Source organism: Enoplosus armatus, chromosome 5 (genome assembly GCF_043641665.1).
Source record: "Enoplosus armatus isolate fEnoArm2 chromosome 5, fEnoArm2.hap1, whole genome shotgun sequence".
NCBI classification, from domain to species: Eukaryota; Metazoa; Chordata; class Actinopteri; order Centrarchiformes; family Enoplosidae; genus Enoplosus; species Enoplosus armatus.
Genome location: NC_092184.1, coordinates 3,454,555 through 3,470,249, shown reverse-complemented (window position 1 = coordinate 3,470,249; position 15,695 = coordinate 3,454,555).

Sequence of the window (15,695 nt, the reverse complement as noted above, 5' to 3'; positions counted from 1 at the left end):
ATGGAGCCCAGACTAGAACGAGCTCTTTGTGCCTGGACTTTATCCAAGCTGGTATAGTGTGTGTGTGTGTGTGTGTGTGGAATGCCTCAACATGCTCATGTTGTTCATGGTAGTTCTTTGCAATCACATGCTCATGTTGGCATGAATGACAGCACCTGGTAGAGATTACCTGTTGTAGAGCCGAGCATTGATGTACAATTAGCGCATGGCTCACGCCTGGCCTGGCCTGCTGGGATAGTAAATAGCAGGGGGGAGCTTAGCGGTTGGATTTTACAACTAACACCTGCCCCTTATGGGCCAGAGGTAGACTGCTCTACAACCGCACCATTAACCCGAGGAATGAGGGCTCACTTGTGCTGCTGCTGTGACTGTCCTGCATTCTTCACGCATCTTGTCAGAGCTGTTCATGATCTTATTGATTAGGATTTCTACCTCGGGAGATTGTAATGGTGAATACAAAAGTCAGCCATTGTGTGTGCCTTTAAGTGCCGGGGCAAGGGGCGTTAAATTGAATCATACATTTAGCTTCCATTTGGGGGTCGTTCATTAAGTGAATTTGTTCATTTGTGTGTTTTACCTACATACAGCGGCGGCTTCCAGCTTTGGATGACGCAATAGGCTTCAGAAAATAACAATTAAATGTATTTTATTGGATTATAAATCATTACATTTTGACATTTATAACACATTTCCTGCAAGTGACTGCTCTCCTCGCCCGACTTCCACACACAGGTTTGCTGCATTTACAGCAGGTGTCAAAGTGTTTGGTTTTTGCTTGCATCTTTTCCAAACCTGATCTGGATCTCAGTCTTTTCCTATGTAAGACAGGAGATGCAGAGTGGGCCGGTTGAATGTCTTAGCCAGTTCAGACGTTAATTATCGCCAACGTTCTATGAGCATTTTATTTTGCTAATTTAATGGTCTGCCTCCTCGAGAATCCAACCTGGTAAATAATTCGCCTGTGAAGCGCAATTATCATATCAATGCACGATCGTGTTGCACCAAGGAATAAAATTAGATTTTCACATTAAAGACTGCAGTTGTCAGGGGATAAGGTGAGGGCACATTTACTCAAACAATCTAAGATGTGATTATGTTGGACAGGGTGTGATTGTAAAAGCAGGCTCTAAGGTGGTTAACAGTAACTAGTGAGTCGGCTAGCTGTATAAATATTAGATTCAACGCAACACAATTTAATAAAGGTTCATAAAAGTAGGTATGTAGCCAAAACTGTACAAACTACTTCCATGTGGTTGTGGTGTGTCTGCTTACCTTTCCCCTAAAAAAGAAATTTGGTGGGGGGGGGGGGGGGGCATTTAAGAAGCCAGTGTGAATAAAGGTTCTTGTTTCTAGATAAATGTTACAGTAGCTCCACTGTCCTTAGTGGGTGGGAAGAGAGCAGTGAAAAAGTCATGGCTTAAGGCAAAGCAATTATTGAACTTCACAGAACTGACAATTAGATGGTGATGGGGGGGGGGGGGGTGATCCCACTGACAGGCCTAAACATTCTTCTTTTAGTCAACAGCCTGGACTTCATTTCACCGAGGACAAAAACAACTTTGAGAAGAAGCCAAAATACTGTTTCTAGCTGCCCATCAACGGTAAGACAGCTGCGAACTGGCTGACTGATTGACCGAACACTCTTAATGGTTGCAAACTGGTAAAAGCCATGTCTAAAGCCACTCAGACATGTAGAGGCCCAGCATGTCAATGAAACAGCCTCAGGAAAAAACAACCTGCTGGCTGCGAAAATAGGCAACTGTTAACTCGTTCCCCGTATCAACTTTCCACAGTGAGTGTCGTGTTTACAGCTTGTTCCGCTGCCTACAAGTGGCCAAAACATCAGTCACATACTGCTTGAAAGATTTTTTTTATATTGCTCTATTTTATTTCTTCATTGCTTATTGCTGTGAGGCGCAGTGATCAGGGCTCGCCTCTGCCCGGCTCGAGCGGGCCATACAGTGGAATGCTCGGATATAGGGACAGAGATGCACCTCGTGAAATATGTCACCATTCTGTAAACTGCATAAAAAAACACTTAATTGCATTGGTTGGTTGGTCTATGAAGAACAAAGTAAGGGCAACATAGGCAGAACAGGCCTGAAAGGACAATACAGTACAAAGGTGAAGTGTGAAAACTGCGAGGACATACAGCGTCTATCTGTTTACACCATTTCTAAAAAAGTTACATAATAGAAAAGCAATTCTAAACCTCAAGTGAGAAGAGGAGTAATGACAGTTCATACAGAAGACACGGTATTCTTTGTCAAAGGGAAAAAGATAAATTGAAGGCATTTGGCAGAAACAAACGCCCTATACGTGAGGGCTTTGGCAAAAGCAAGTCTATTTGTTACCTGAGTAGGAGGGTGCTGTCAAAACCACAACACAATACTTCACTTTGTCACTTTGAAAACCTGCAACTATCCTCTCCCTAAATGATAGGTGAGGGTGAGGAATGATGTCCCGGAGGGACATGCGGGAGATGCACTGTGGGTACGGCAGGTATAATCTTTCGGCACCTCCGACTATTGCGTATTTTGCGGTGGTGAAATTGATATGAGGTGAGCGCACTGAAGAGCAGAACTGTGGAAAACACTGACGTCATGGGGAGCTGGCCAGCAGGGCACGTTGACACCACCTTCAGAGCCAAAAGATGAGCTGGTCACCCCAGATCTTCACTCTCCCGGATCTGAAAAAATCATTTAGCAAACTCCAAGTGATGTCCCATTGCCCTTTCCCCTCGAGTGTCGCAAAAGTGCTCTGAGCTTCTATCAAGATGTCTTCATCAGCACTGGAATGCTGTGAAACTGTCCTACCAACTATACTAAGGACTGTGTGTGTGTGTGTGTGTGTGTGTGTGTGTGTGTGTGTGTGGGATTGCCATTGTGTCACCACCCCTGTAAAGAGCCTCATATGGTGAACAGACTTTGTTTATTTGGAGTTCACACAGCATGCATGTTGCCAATGTGCACATCTATTCTCTTACATTTCCTGCCCGCTTTTCAAGCAGGAGACACGTCCAAGTCAAACAACGTGCAAGAGAAATAATAAAGTCATAACAATTGCATGCGACTCAATTGGCTCAAATCCATTGGACTTCCATCTACACAGAACATATGACTGAAAGCGCATGAACGGACATCACATCCTGTACTGTGCACAATGTTCGAAGCACAATTCCCACTTGGAACGTACAGCTGCTTTCAGAGTTTTACATCATTTGGAATGAATTATTTCAATGTAGTAAATTAATGTCATGTGGAAGATGTTATGGAGTGCAGACCCTACCCTGGTACTTTCACGAGTCACGACAATTAAGTTTAGATGTGCTGTGTTATTGCATAAGTGCAAACATTTAGTGCTTACACATTTCCCCCTCTTACCATTTCATGTTCTTGCAGGGATATTTTATCGTTGAATTTTTTTCATAGTTGACATGCTATAAAAATGTCTGTTGCAGTTACTGGAACACACTGCAGTAAATAGGCCTATTTAACTTGGGCAACAAAATTAATTGCACTAAAGGGGGCGGCTGTGGCTCGGCGGCTTAATCCCAGGGTTGTGTCTCCTGTCCGTGCGTCGAAGTGTCATCGAGCCAGCCGGAGGCTAGACCACAATGTAAAGGGCTTTGGTAAGAAACATGCTATATAAAGGCGGTTGTTGTACAGTTGTTGCTTTGTTTTGGTAGTTAATGGAAGTATTAAAAAAAAAAAACTGCATTCTGTGTTTCAAAGTGGTGCCCCGTTTAAATGAAAGTTGCTCACTAGCTACATACGCCAAATCGGTTTTTCAGGCTTCCTCAGGCCTAGAAGCCTCCATCGGTTGTGGCCCCTTATAAGCATGTGCATTACAGTCCTTCTCTGGCTGAGCCGTATAGATGTGAATAGCATAGCACTGAAAAAAACGTATGTCCACGCCCACCTGTTGTGTGGGCCTCACCTCGGTCTCATCTTATGTATAAATTGGACTGAGACGGACAATCGGCTCCCAGAAACAGCTTTCTCTCCAGCAATTTAAAGAACCAGTGAGGCTCAGATCTCAGAGGGCTGCGCCTATACTCATAGTTACAGTTATGTATGGGCTTCACCCCCGCTCGTGGGATAAGGACGAAGCAGGATATAGTCTGTGTGTGCCCTCGCTGGGTCCGTGTGGTACCACAAGCACAAGAGATGAAACAATGGCAGCGGCCCGTGCTCGGACCACGCTCATCTTCGAATTCGGTCTTCATTGTGATCTACAACACAGCTGTAAAGATTCGCGACTCCGTGGTTTGCCTGGCTGTGACGCTATCGCATTGACAAAATCTCTCCACGGACAGACATATAAACACCACAGACAGGTTCTCAAGGTGAAAACACGACATATGGATTTGCTTCGTCTGTGCGCTAGAAGCGTCTTCACACATTTGACAGGTTATGCGCTTTGTTTTGTTCACTTTCGTAGCGCTTGATTTCTATTCTCTCTCTTTTCTCTGAGTTACACTTCGGATAAGCACATACATGTAGTTCTGTTCCAACAAAAGAACACGTGCGAGACTTGTGGGCTGGGGGTTGTGGATTTGTTGGTTCTATATCGCTGAGATTATATTAAACCACAGAAGACTGTTATGTCCCGTCAAATACAATGACATCACTGTTTTGTTGGGGTTTTTTTTAAGGTGTGTGTGTGTGTGTGTGTGTGTGTAGTTGAGATTGGGCTCCGTGGTGCTGGGTGGTGCATGGTCAGCTGTTGGCCTGCTAGGACTCCATGACTGATGGGTAGCAGAGCCATTGGCACAGACTTCCACAGCTGCACTCTGCACATTCCTCTAAAAGTAGGAGAAATGAGGTAGTATGCTTGTGTAGTGGCACGCAAAACACTATACGTTTACATATCTACGAATTCACACATGTAAACGTTAAAAATCAAAACCACCTATGCACATTACACATACATATACCTCCACATTGTAGCCACAGGTTTGTATGGGATCACTGTAAATAAGAGGTCTGTTGCTAATTTAGACCGGATAGATTTGGCAACTCATCAATTCAGGTTTCTGGGTGTATCCAAAAGGATTAATTGGAGCACATAACAACCCATAAACATATATTACAGAGTAAATATATGCCATAGAGTAAACTGGGGTATTTACTCCCCTCCTCTATGAGCTAGTGGGGCGATTCCGATTCCAAAAAGTTCCTAATATAATCTCCTGCCAGCACAATGAGTCAGTGGAACAGCTCTTGCATAACTGAGGCTTTGAAAATCAACCCGCATACTGTATGATGTGGCATGTGTTAATCAGATTATGATATCATATTCACCAAGTAGATCTGTTTTGGGTTTTTTTGTAGTTTAAAATGGCACGTGGCCCAAAGTTGGAGGGGTTATTGACACACTGAACAACTTGTGACGAGAAGAAATTTGGTCATACAACATCAGCATCACTGTTCCCACTAGACGTGAATCACGGGGGGGAATGTCAGCTTGTCAGGCAAATGCAACACAGTCCTCTCGGTCTCTCTTTGGCTTTTCCCAGTGGGCGATTGCATGTTTTACGTGTAAAACATGACACACAGTAAGACCCACTCAGGTGAAGGGCACAGCGAAGACTGTCCACAGTACATTTCGGCAAAGTCAAAGCAAATAGATCCGAGGCAACAAAGGCAGAATAAAGACTAGCTAATGGCGAACCAGAGAGCTTGTGTTCTCCAAGCCACACTGGTTGTAGTCCAGTTTGGGAGAGGACAGTTTCTGTCTTCAAATGGACTGAGTTGGTGATAGCAGTTAGGAAGAAAAGCAAATTCGTCAAGTCCATTTTATTGCTACAGCCCAATGTCACAAATCACACATTTGCCTCAAGGGGCTTTACAACCTGTACAGCATACCACCACACGCTCTGTCCTCAGGAGACTCGGGAGGAAAAACAGCCCAAAAAAAACTCCTCAGAAAGAAACCTCAGGACGCAGAGGAGGGCTCCGTCTCCCAGGATGGACAGACATGCAGTGGATGTCAGCAGTGGTCTGGAGGAAGGACCGAGCAATGGGGCCAAGAGGGCAGAACATAGGTTTGCGGGGTTCGGTTCTCCCTAATGAGTCATTCATCTTGTACAAGAAAAAAGCTGGTGATAAGGAAGTGGTTAACTAAGGAGGCGTTTCATCATCCATCATGTGCTGACTGAGCACCGGAGAAGCCAATTCCTGTCAAGGCTGACACTCTTTATGACCGAGGATTGGGTTTCACTCTCTGGCTGAGTGTTCGTGCTGTGTATTAACGTAATTATGACACACTTGTTTGTATATTAGTGTGCGTAGGAACACATTGTTCTAGATGGTGTCCAAAAGCTGCTGCAGTTAGTGGCACTTCAATGGAGGAAAACTGCTGACAACAAGTCAGTGTGTTGCAGCAAAACAAAAAAAGTCTCAGGTTTGTTCATTAAAAACTACAAAATACACTTGTGACAGACGTTAAAATCCACACCATGCTGTACATTAAATCACCCATGTGATGTTTATGTGCATGCCCGTGCGTGGACTCTTGTAAACAAATAAATAACAATATAAGATGGAGGTTTTATATTTCCATCTCACATACGCCATGTTAAGCAGATGATGTGTTTCGTAGTTTTAATAGTATATGTGTACATATTTCGGAGGAAAAATGAAACCACGTTGACTCTTTAAAGCATCGTTCATTATTTTTCTTTGGCCACTTGGGGGCAGCAGAACAGGCTGTAAATGCAACATTGACACATTATCACTGTATAAAGTCTTTATGGCAAACACGTTGGCAAGATTCAGCAGGCACAGACCAACATTAGCGCTGATTTGGGGTCAAATTTCTTTCCTCTTGCTGCTCTGTTTTGGTCTGCACACTAAATCCTGAGAAAAGCTGCTAAATGCGCCACCATGTTCACCAGCTAGCCGCTATGTGTAGGTAGCATACGGTCCTTTTATCAGAGCATTCTTGCTGGAAAGTGGATGTTAGCGATCACAGATATATTGGCATTGGCACAAAGGTTGACCGATTACGAAATTGCAATACAGAAATACCAAGATATGCATGCCAACACACTAAACTAAGATGGCGACCGAGGCAACCATAACCATCAGAGAGTTTTTTTTTTTTCAACAGTAAAATGTCTTGCATCATATATATCTTGGTCACAATTATTTAATAACCAAATGTAAGCGATCCTTAAACATAAAAAAAATGTTCATGTTATGAGTTTATGTAAAAAAAAGAATTTAATCGGTTAATATATCGTTAGAAGATTTTTAAATCACAAGCATCAGTCAAGCTCCAATGTGGAGTTCACATTAATATAATCCATGTGCAACATAAAAGAAAGTATGCTGCCACATAAACGTGCAAATGAATGCAATGATTAATGTCCATAACTGCGATGTATGCTGCACATGCCGCCAGTCTTTTCTGTCTCAGGCTGAGCCAGGTTGGAGCTGAAGCTGGTCAACATGTCACTGTGCTTTACAGCACTACAAGTAGCGTGCAAGTACTTATTGTACATGTTGCACATACAGAGGACATGAGTCTGTGTGTGTGTGTGTGTGTGTGTGTGTGAATGTGTCCAGGCATGCATGTGTGTGTGTGTGTGTGAGTGACAATGTTTAACTTAGCACAGATAAAGCTGAACCGTTGACTCTGTACGCATATTCTATTTAGTGTGTGCCGAAATACCTCATGTTTTTACATAATACCTTGAGTCAGCCTTGAACTGTTTTCCCTCATGGTCCGAACCTTTTTTGGCACCTAGGCCTAATACATCAAGAACAAAGCGGTGTCTTTGCATTGAAGAATTCACAATCAGAGCCATATCTAAGTGTGTATTGGGACATACAGTAATTAATGACTGATATTTTGTTTTTTTGGCACAAAGGCATGCTCTCTGAGTTATGCGCCTTTTTTTTTTTTTCCTCCTTTCTCAATAGGATTCCAGAGGTATGCAACACAAAAAAACGGAAGAACATTTTTTGGAGATGACACATTGTTAGGGCTGTGGTTTAGATCAGTAAGTCAAGAGGGAGTCAACCGACCTGAAGTAGACTCTGCAGTTCCCACATCTATACAGAGAATGTTGGTGTCTTTCAGCTCATTGTTTTGGTTTTACAGCCCACAACTTCACTCTCACTGCAGGCAGCTGTTTTCAGTAAAAAAAAAAAAAAAACCCTCTGATAAACCATCTGTTCACTACCTGCCCAGCACCAAATGACAGACAGACAAAGCTAGTGACTTGTGCTTGTGAGCACAGCGGAGCGTTTAGCAGCTACAGGAACAGATATTTCTATCAAAACAGAGATAGAAGAAGGAGAGTGAATGTTGGACTTACGTTCAACAGGTGGACGCAAACACCTATCCACATGGCAATTTTATATATATATATATATATATATATATATATATATACATTACAAGTAAACTCAATGTGCTTTGGACGAAATATAAAAATTTAGACACAAACACGAGATCATAGGTAACAATGAATCGTACACCCACCGACAGACATTAAACATACCACACAGCAACACGATGAAATAGACACCCCTGCCCTATCACATAACCACACATGTAACCAGCTGTACAAGCCATATGAGTACACACACACACACACACACACACACACACACAGCAGTTAACCATACGCCTGAGAGAGTAGGAAAGTTTTGAGTTTGCTTTTGAATGTGGACATAGTCGGATCTCAAGTCAGCACGCAGCTTGTTCCAGAGAGCAGGACCGCAGTCACTAAAGGCACCTGGATCTAATTCTGGGTACGGCCCGATCGGGTCATAATCAGTGAGCAAGTCAGAAATGTACTGAGGAGCCAAACCATTAAGTGCTTTATAGATTATTAGCAGGATTTTGAAGGCGATTCTGTCTTGTACCAGGAGCCAGTGAAGTGCTTTCAGTGATATGTTCAAATCTTCGTGAAAGCTCATTTTGCTCTTTGTCTGCTGGATGTGTAAATATGCAATCGCTTGGTAACATGTTACACCATATAAAGTTTAGAATGAGAACGTACGTCCGCGTCTGTGTGTTTTTAAACTGGTTTGTCCAGACGTCAAAAAAAAGTCAATTAATGTTGCTTTAAATACTGAAAAAGTCTACAGCGACACAAAACAGGACTTGTTTATCTACATTCAACCAAAAGCATGATCTTTCTCTAACAATCTTTTCCATACATTAATCGTAGTGCTTTTGTGGTCCCAACCCATACAACACGCGGGACACACACCCCTATCTCCGGTGTCAAAGTCCTGCACTTTGTACACCCACCAACCACCTCAGTGCGATATCAGTGTGATCCAACAATGTAGCATTTTTGTGGACTGGAGAAAATTACAATTACATTTCCTCCAAAACGTATTAGTATTTAAAGGTCAGACTTTTAATTCATGTTGATGTGACAGCCTGCGACAGATACTGAAAACTTGCATGGATACAGCGGAGCGAGAGAAAGTCGAGATCCATCAGCAACTGCCACCTGCATCTTTTGGTGCGATCAGGACCTTTAAAAGTTTTATGACATCAGTTTCCAAAAATGGTTCATTGTGCCATAAAATCATATTGTGAAAACACTGCGCTCATTTGGGTTTTCCGTTAAAGTTCCTGCACTTTGTCAAATGACTGCCTGAAACCCATAAAGAGAATGGATTTCCTGTGCCACACAGGAAAATGCATGTGCAAATATTTGAGAACTACCGTGGTGACTACTACTACCTTTAATCAAAGGTGAAAAATTGGGAAAAACAATACCTGCACTCTACATCTATCCCCTGGTGCGACATTTCGCCCCCTGCACATTTTCAGCATTTACGTATTGGCAGTAAAATTGTGAAAGGGGTATTGTTGGACTAACACTGCCTTGGGTTGAAACATAAACCAAATAAAGCTTAGTGAGAGCAAGATGTGATGTTGAGTTGTTCTTTTTCCTCTCTTCAGTATTGACTTAGTTAATTCCCTGTGCCTGAGATGAAGTTCTATGTGGAATGTGCAAACAGTAGACGGCACAGAACGACAACACTGTTTCTCTCCGGTGTATCTCAGTACCATGGTAACCCACCATGGGGTATATGACTGCAGCCCAGGCAGAGAGCAGGGCTCTGTCCGTTGACAGATACTGTCTGGCTGAGGATATGGGGTGGTGGGGGGGGGGGGGGGGGGGGGATTTTGGGGGCTGCAGAATTCAATCTGTGCAGGACATCAACCGTTCACACGTACGCATGCACTCACCTGCCCACTTACTCACAGCTTTCGAGGGAAAACAATCATGTCATACCATAGGAAAATATTTTTTTGTGGTTTTAAGGTTTTTGCTCATCTCCCTCTCTTTGCCCAGTACCTCAGAGCCACCAGACTGTTGCGCAATGCATGCAGCAGACTGTGAAATAAGTAATTTCATTTTACAGAATCAGAGACAGTTGAAACAACTTGAAAATGTCTATGAAACTGCAGTATCTTCTTTCACACTCCCCTCTCCGTGAGAGCTGTCAAGGTCTGTCACATTCCCTTTTCACCCCGCAGAGGGGAAAACAACAGCAGCAATGATGCCATGATGAAGTTTCCTCAGCTGACCTCATCGTCCACTGTAGTGATCCTATCCCTAGGAAAGAACAGGTGAGCTGCCATCCAGCCTTGACCTCCTGCAACAAAGGCCTACATTTATCTCAGACACCTGAACACCTCAGCATGGACGGATTACGAGACAATGGGCCCCTGTGCACAGACATGTAAAAGGCCTCCCACCCCTCATAGGAGCAAGAAACCCAGACGGAAGAGAACGACATTCAACGTTTGCAGTCATTTTGTGTCTCTTTCAGACTCTCAGAGACAGAATGACCTCTCAGAGATGTCGAGATGTAGTCATTTTGCATCTCCTGTGGTCATCGTACGTCTATTTGTGGTCGTTTTCAGTCTCTTTGTATAATTTTGTGTTCATTTGTGGTTGTTTTGGGTACCTGTATTAGTTATGCGCCTCTTTGTAGCCATTTGATTGACTTTAATGACATGACATGGCTGTCATCCGCCACTAAACAGAGTAGAAGAAGTAGAGGTTGCGGACCGGAAACAAAACAGGTCGCCACGGCAATCTGTAGGAGAAAAATGGAGAGAGGTCCTCGGGAATCTGTTTCTATTGGGTTAGTTTTAATTGTTCGTTCACGTCAGCTAGTACTAGCCATGTTTCATGCTGCCTGGAGACGAAGACAAACTAATGCGGAACAGCTGTTTTTACTGATCAGACATGTGAGTGAGTTAAAGGCGATTTTTCGACAAAGGCAAAAACCACCTCAAGCAAGTGTAAAGCCTTTTTTTTTTTTTTTTTTGCCGCAATTGAGGTTTTATCGAATTTTTGACGCTTTCTAAAGCAACATTTCAAAATGTGCATAAAAATGTATGGAAACAGGGCAAGTAAGAAGTAATTAGTGAAATAAGACAAGCTAATAGCAGATATCAGGGTAATATCTCAAAGGTCAGCGAGAACATATATCTGATGTAACAGCAAAGAGGGACACTAATTTAATGGAACGGGGGGGGGGGGGGGGGGGGGCGTTACAACTTGCAAACAATATCACAAAATGAAATGAAACCCAGTGCAGCTTGAATCAGCCGCTGCACAGATTGATTCATTCTTTCCACACCACCAGGAGAACCTTACGACTGTTATGTTCCACCACGTGCAGTTTATACACAACCATCGTTAACCTCCAACACATTTCAGCCTCCTCACTGAATGCTCAACAGTGCTAATAATTCACTTCACACATGTTCATTTTGTCAGTAACGTTGTGTCAATGATACAAAGTATAGTTTCAGAGTGCACAGTCATGGCCATGTTACCGAAGTGCACAAACTGAATATATTAAAAAGCAACAACAGCAACACAAAGCTGGGGCCCCTGTCGTTTGCCTACAGGGGCGAATCGCTCTGTGGATGATGAGGCAACATGGGCCTCAACATGTTTAGTCTGCTGCACTGAGAGGTCCTGTTAGATTTCATCCTTCACACACTGTGTCATTCCTGTGTTGTATAACTGTCATGTAATGTGTCAGGGCCAGTTAAGCAGGTCATACTTACTAACTGATCCTGATATATTTGATGATTAAAAACTATTCTGATGCAGGTGTCAGCAAAACTAGTCTAAATGCTGTAAAAAGAAAAAAAATTGTTTTGGAGAGACTTTCACCAAACGTGCAAAGTTTAAAAGGCAATTTAAAAGTAGGTGAATTTAGCACACTTGCCTGATGATGGTTCAACTCTTCAACTGATGGTTTTACCGTAATGTTACACAGACTACACGGTGCTGTGGCTCCGTTAACACACCATGAACTTAGATAAAGAAGAAAAACAAAAACATGACCGTATTTTAACACCCTAACAGAACATAGCACCGTAGCCCAATAACATTTTACCACAAACTTTTAAAAGCTCTGATTGGGTGCTGCAAGTAAGCATATTTAACTTTAACTTTAACTAAGCTGTCACTTCTTTAACTACAAAGACATAAAACATAACAAAAATAGTGAAAATCACATAAAACGCAGCATGTGCCTTCAAAATAAGAGCTGCAACCTTCATATAATGCCTGCTATGCCATTTTTCTGCTGTGGGCCAGTCTGCACTGTAATCTGCATAGTTGTTAGTTTGCCTTTCCATATGAGCACAGTACACACTTCTTATAGTGTTTACATGTTTACTTCATGTTATGTTGATTTTAGACAGCACCGCTGATTCATCAGACAGTTGAGCAGGAATGTGGTTGTGCTAGTGGTAAAATAAACAGACTGGAACTGAAGACGACGTGTGTGTGGTTCTCCTCCATCACCTGCAGCAGGTTACTACTTATTACTAAGTGAATCCAGCATAGAAACAGCAGGGAAGCCACCGTTTCCTCATAATACTTACAAGGCACAGCACAGCCTTAAGAAAATGGCTGTGAAATGAATAAACATGAAAAACAACAAATTCTTTGTGTGTACTAGACGATACTCAAGGTAATTTAAAGTCTTTTTAGTCGTTTTATAATTCCTCCTTGCTGCATGGAGCCTACACATCAAATTGCGTGAAAAATGTAATTGGGGACGTGGGGGTCAATCTGAAGTCACTTATTCTTATTTTTGGACTTAATAGAGACAATATGCAGTAAATTAATTCTACTCTGGGGTTAATTGGGTTTTTTTTTTTTTTTTTTTGGATACAGTTTTAACATCTGTTGCGAACAAAACACAGAAAACATTCTATTTTGGACTCTTAAAGCGTCACACTGAGGCGTTACAGAGGTGACAAAATGGAAGAATAGAATTTGGCTGCACGCTGCCCATGCCCTCAGATAGTCTGTTTATATTTGTAATGGGCCTAATGATGAAAATATATTACCGCATGTGGATGGAGAAGATGGAATGAGCTCATGTTCTTTCTTTGAAATGTGAAAAACAAAGGACCACAAGCTTTTTTTTTTTTTTTCTCAAGCTGACTTCACCCATCTGGCATGCTGTTGTTTTTAATAAGGTGCACAAATTTTGGAGCCCACCTTGACTCAACATATGACCGAAATCCTCTCGTCACCTGATACCTCATGAAACATTGCGTAAATGTTTTTCAGAGCCGTTAACTGGAGGGCTAACATGTCCCTGGAGGAGACGATACAACGCTAATATTGTTATGTCATCAGGGACGCATTAGCTCTATATATTACCCTGACAGAAAGGACGAGGAGGCATTAGAACACAGTGTGCTCATTCTGCATGTGTGGTATGCAAATACTGGGAATTACTCATCCGACCAGCAGGTCATCAAAATGTAACATCACCCAAAATCCCTGTGTCTAAGAAATATACTCACAGCGCTTCATATTATAGTTCCACTGGCCTCCGTTACCAGTTTCATCATTTAAGTTATCTGCTGTTACAAATGACCTTGATTTACGGCCCACCGATGTTGTGTTTGCGTCCTGCAACAGCAGCAGATTAGAGAACAAACATTTCTCAGAGAATTCAAAAAGAAAAACAAATCTCACAGGTAAGAGAAACTGTACCTCAACACCCTGTCCACCTCTGGACACATAATAACTGTCTGAAATGTTTCTTTAGGTGCACCACTATATTGCTTTTAGTCGTCGTGTAAGGGATCCACGTTCAACCAGAGTTGTAACACATCAGCCTCTCTTACAATCGACCATTGTGAAATGATTATAAGGTCCTTTTTCAGATGTTTTTTTTTTTTTACAGATATATTTTAAGGTGAAATTAAAGGAGCAAGACTAAAGCCCTGCTAGCAGCTCTGCGATGTTGTACATAGGCACAGAGGTGCTTTGAGCTAAATGCCAACGTTAGCCTGCTAACAGGCTCACATGTTATCATAGTCAGGCTCACAATGACTATGATAACATGCAGCCAACATGATGCTGAGCAGGTATAATGTTCACCATCTTAGCTTAGCATGTTAGCATTTGCTAAGTAGCACGGAACACAAAGTACAGCTGGTGGGAATGTCAGTTTTTCAAACCAAAGAACTGGACACACTTTGACCTGATGATGGCTCTTGATGGAGACTCGGGATCAGAAGTTATTAGGTTTCATCCTCTGGGCACTATGAATGCTCGCACAAAATTTCATGGCAATCCTTCTGGAGTTGTCGATATACCTCTGGACTAAGTGGTGGACCGACGAACCAACATTGCCATTCCTAGAGCTGCAATGCTGCAAAAACTTTTAATGGGGAAAAAATGAGAGGATGAAGATCCAGATCCTAAACATCTGGAACGAGCCACCGACAGCGAGGGGAGAGAGAGAGAGAGGTCCCAGGACAAGTCTGCAATATTCTCATCAGCAGGACAAATATGGACTATAAGTACCAGAATTAATAACTCAGTCATAGATTCTCCAAATCTCTGAACTGTATGGATGAACAGCATTCTTCCAAAAGGCATTTCCTCATTTGGTGTTTTGACAGTGGTGGTGGAGAGCACTGTCGCTCTACACATCACTCTATAATCTCCCATAGGTGTTCAGTTGGGTTCAGTTGGAGTCCTTGTGTTCTGGTTGAAGCATCTGTATTTCCTTCTCCACACATTTATTAAGGTTCTTCCTTTAATGTGTCACCTTCTATGTTTCATAAGCGGCTAATAAATCATTATCTAAAGGATGAGTGGAGCAGGGTCTTGTCAGTGTGTGCAGTGGCTGGGGTTATTGAGAATTATGACGGTGATGGGGGTGAACTTGACAGGTCAAAGGTTAAAGGCACTTATTATCTGGCAGAACTCTGTTGCGAACGTGTGGAGCTCAGTAGAAAAGAACATGCACAGCAATGTGCTGAGCACTTAATAATCAATCACATGATGTCATGAAGAAGGAGAGAGAGAGAGAGAGGTGTCTAAATTAAGTCAGCTGTCTAAACACAAGTTAATGGTGTGGTCCATATCTCATCCACATGGTACTGAATAAGAAACATGAACCTTTTACACCACCCTCTATTAAAAACACATCACAAATCAGAGACATGCATACAATACCACACACACACACACACACACACACACACACACACACACACACACACATGTATGTGCTTCAAGAGCCCTTTTTAGACACTAAGGACACCTAATTAACAAAATATTCACTCTGGGAATGAGCCACAGTGTGAAGTATTTACATTACAACCAGCGTGGCTGAAGTCCATTCACACAGCTTGATCAAATAAAC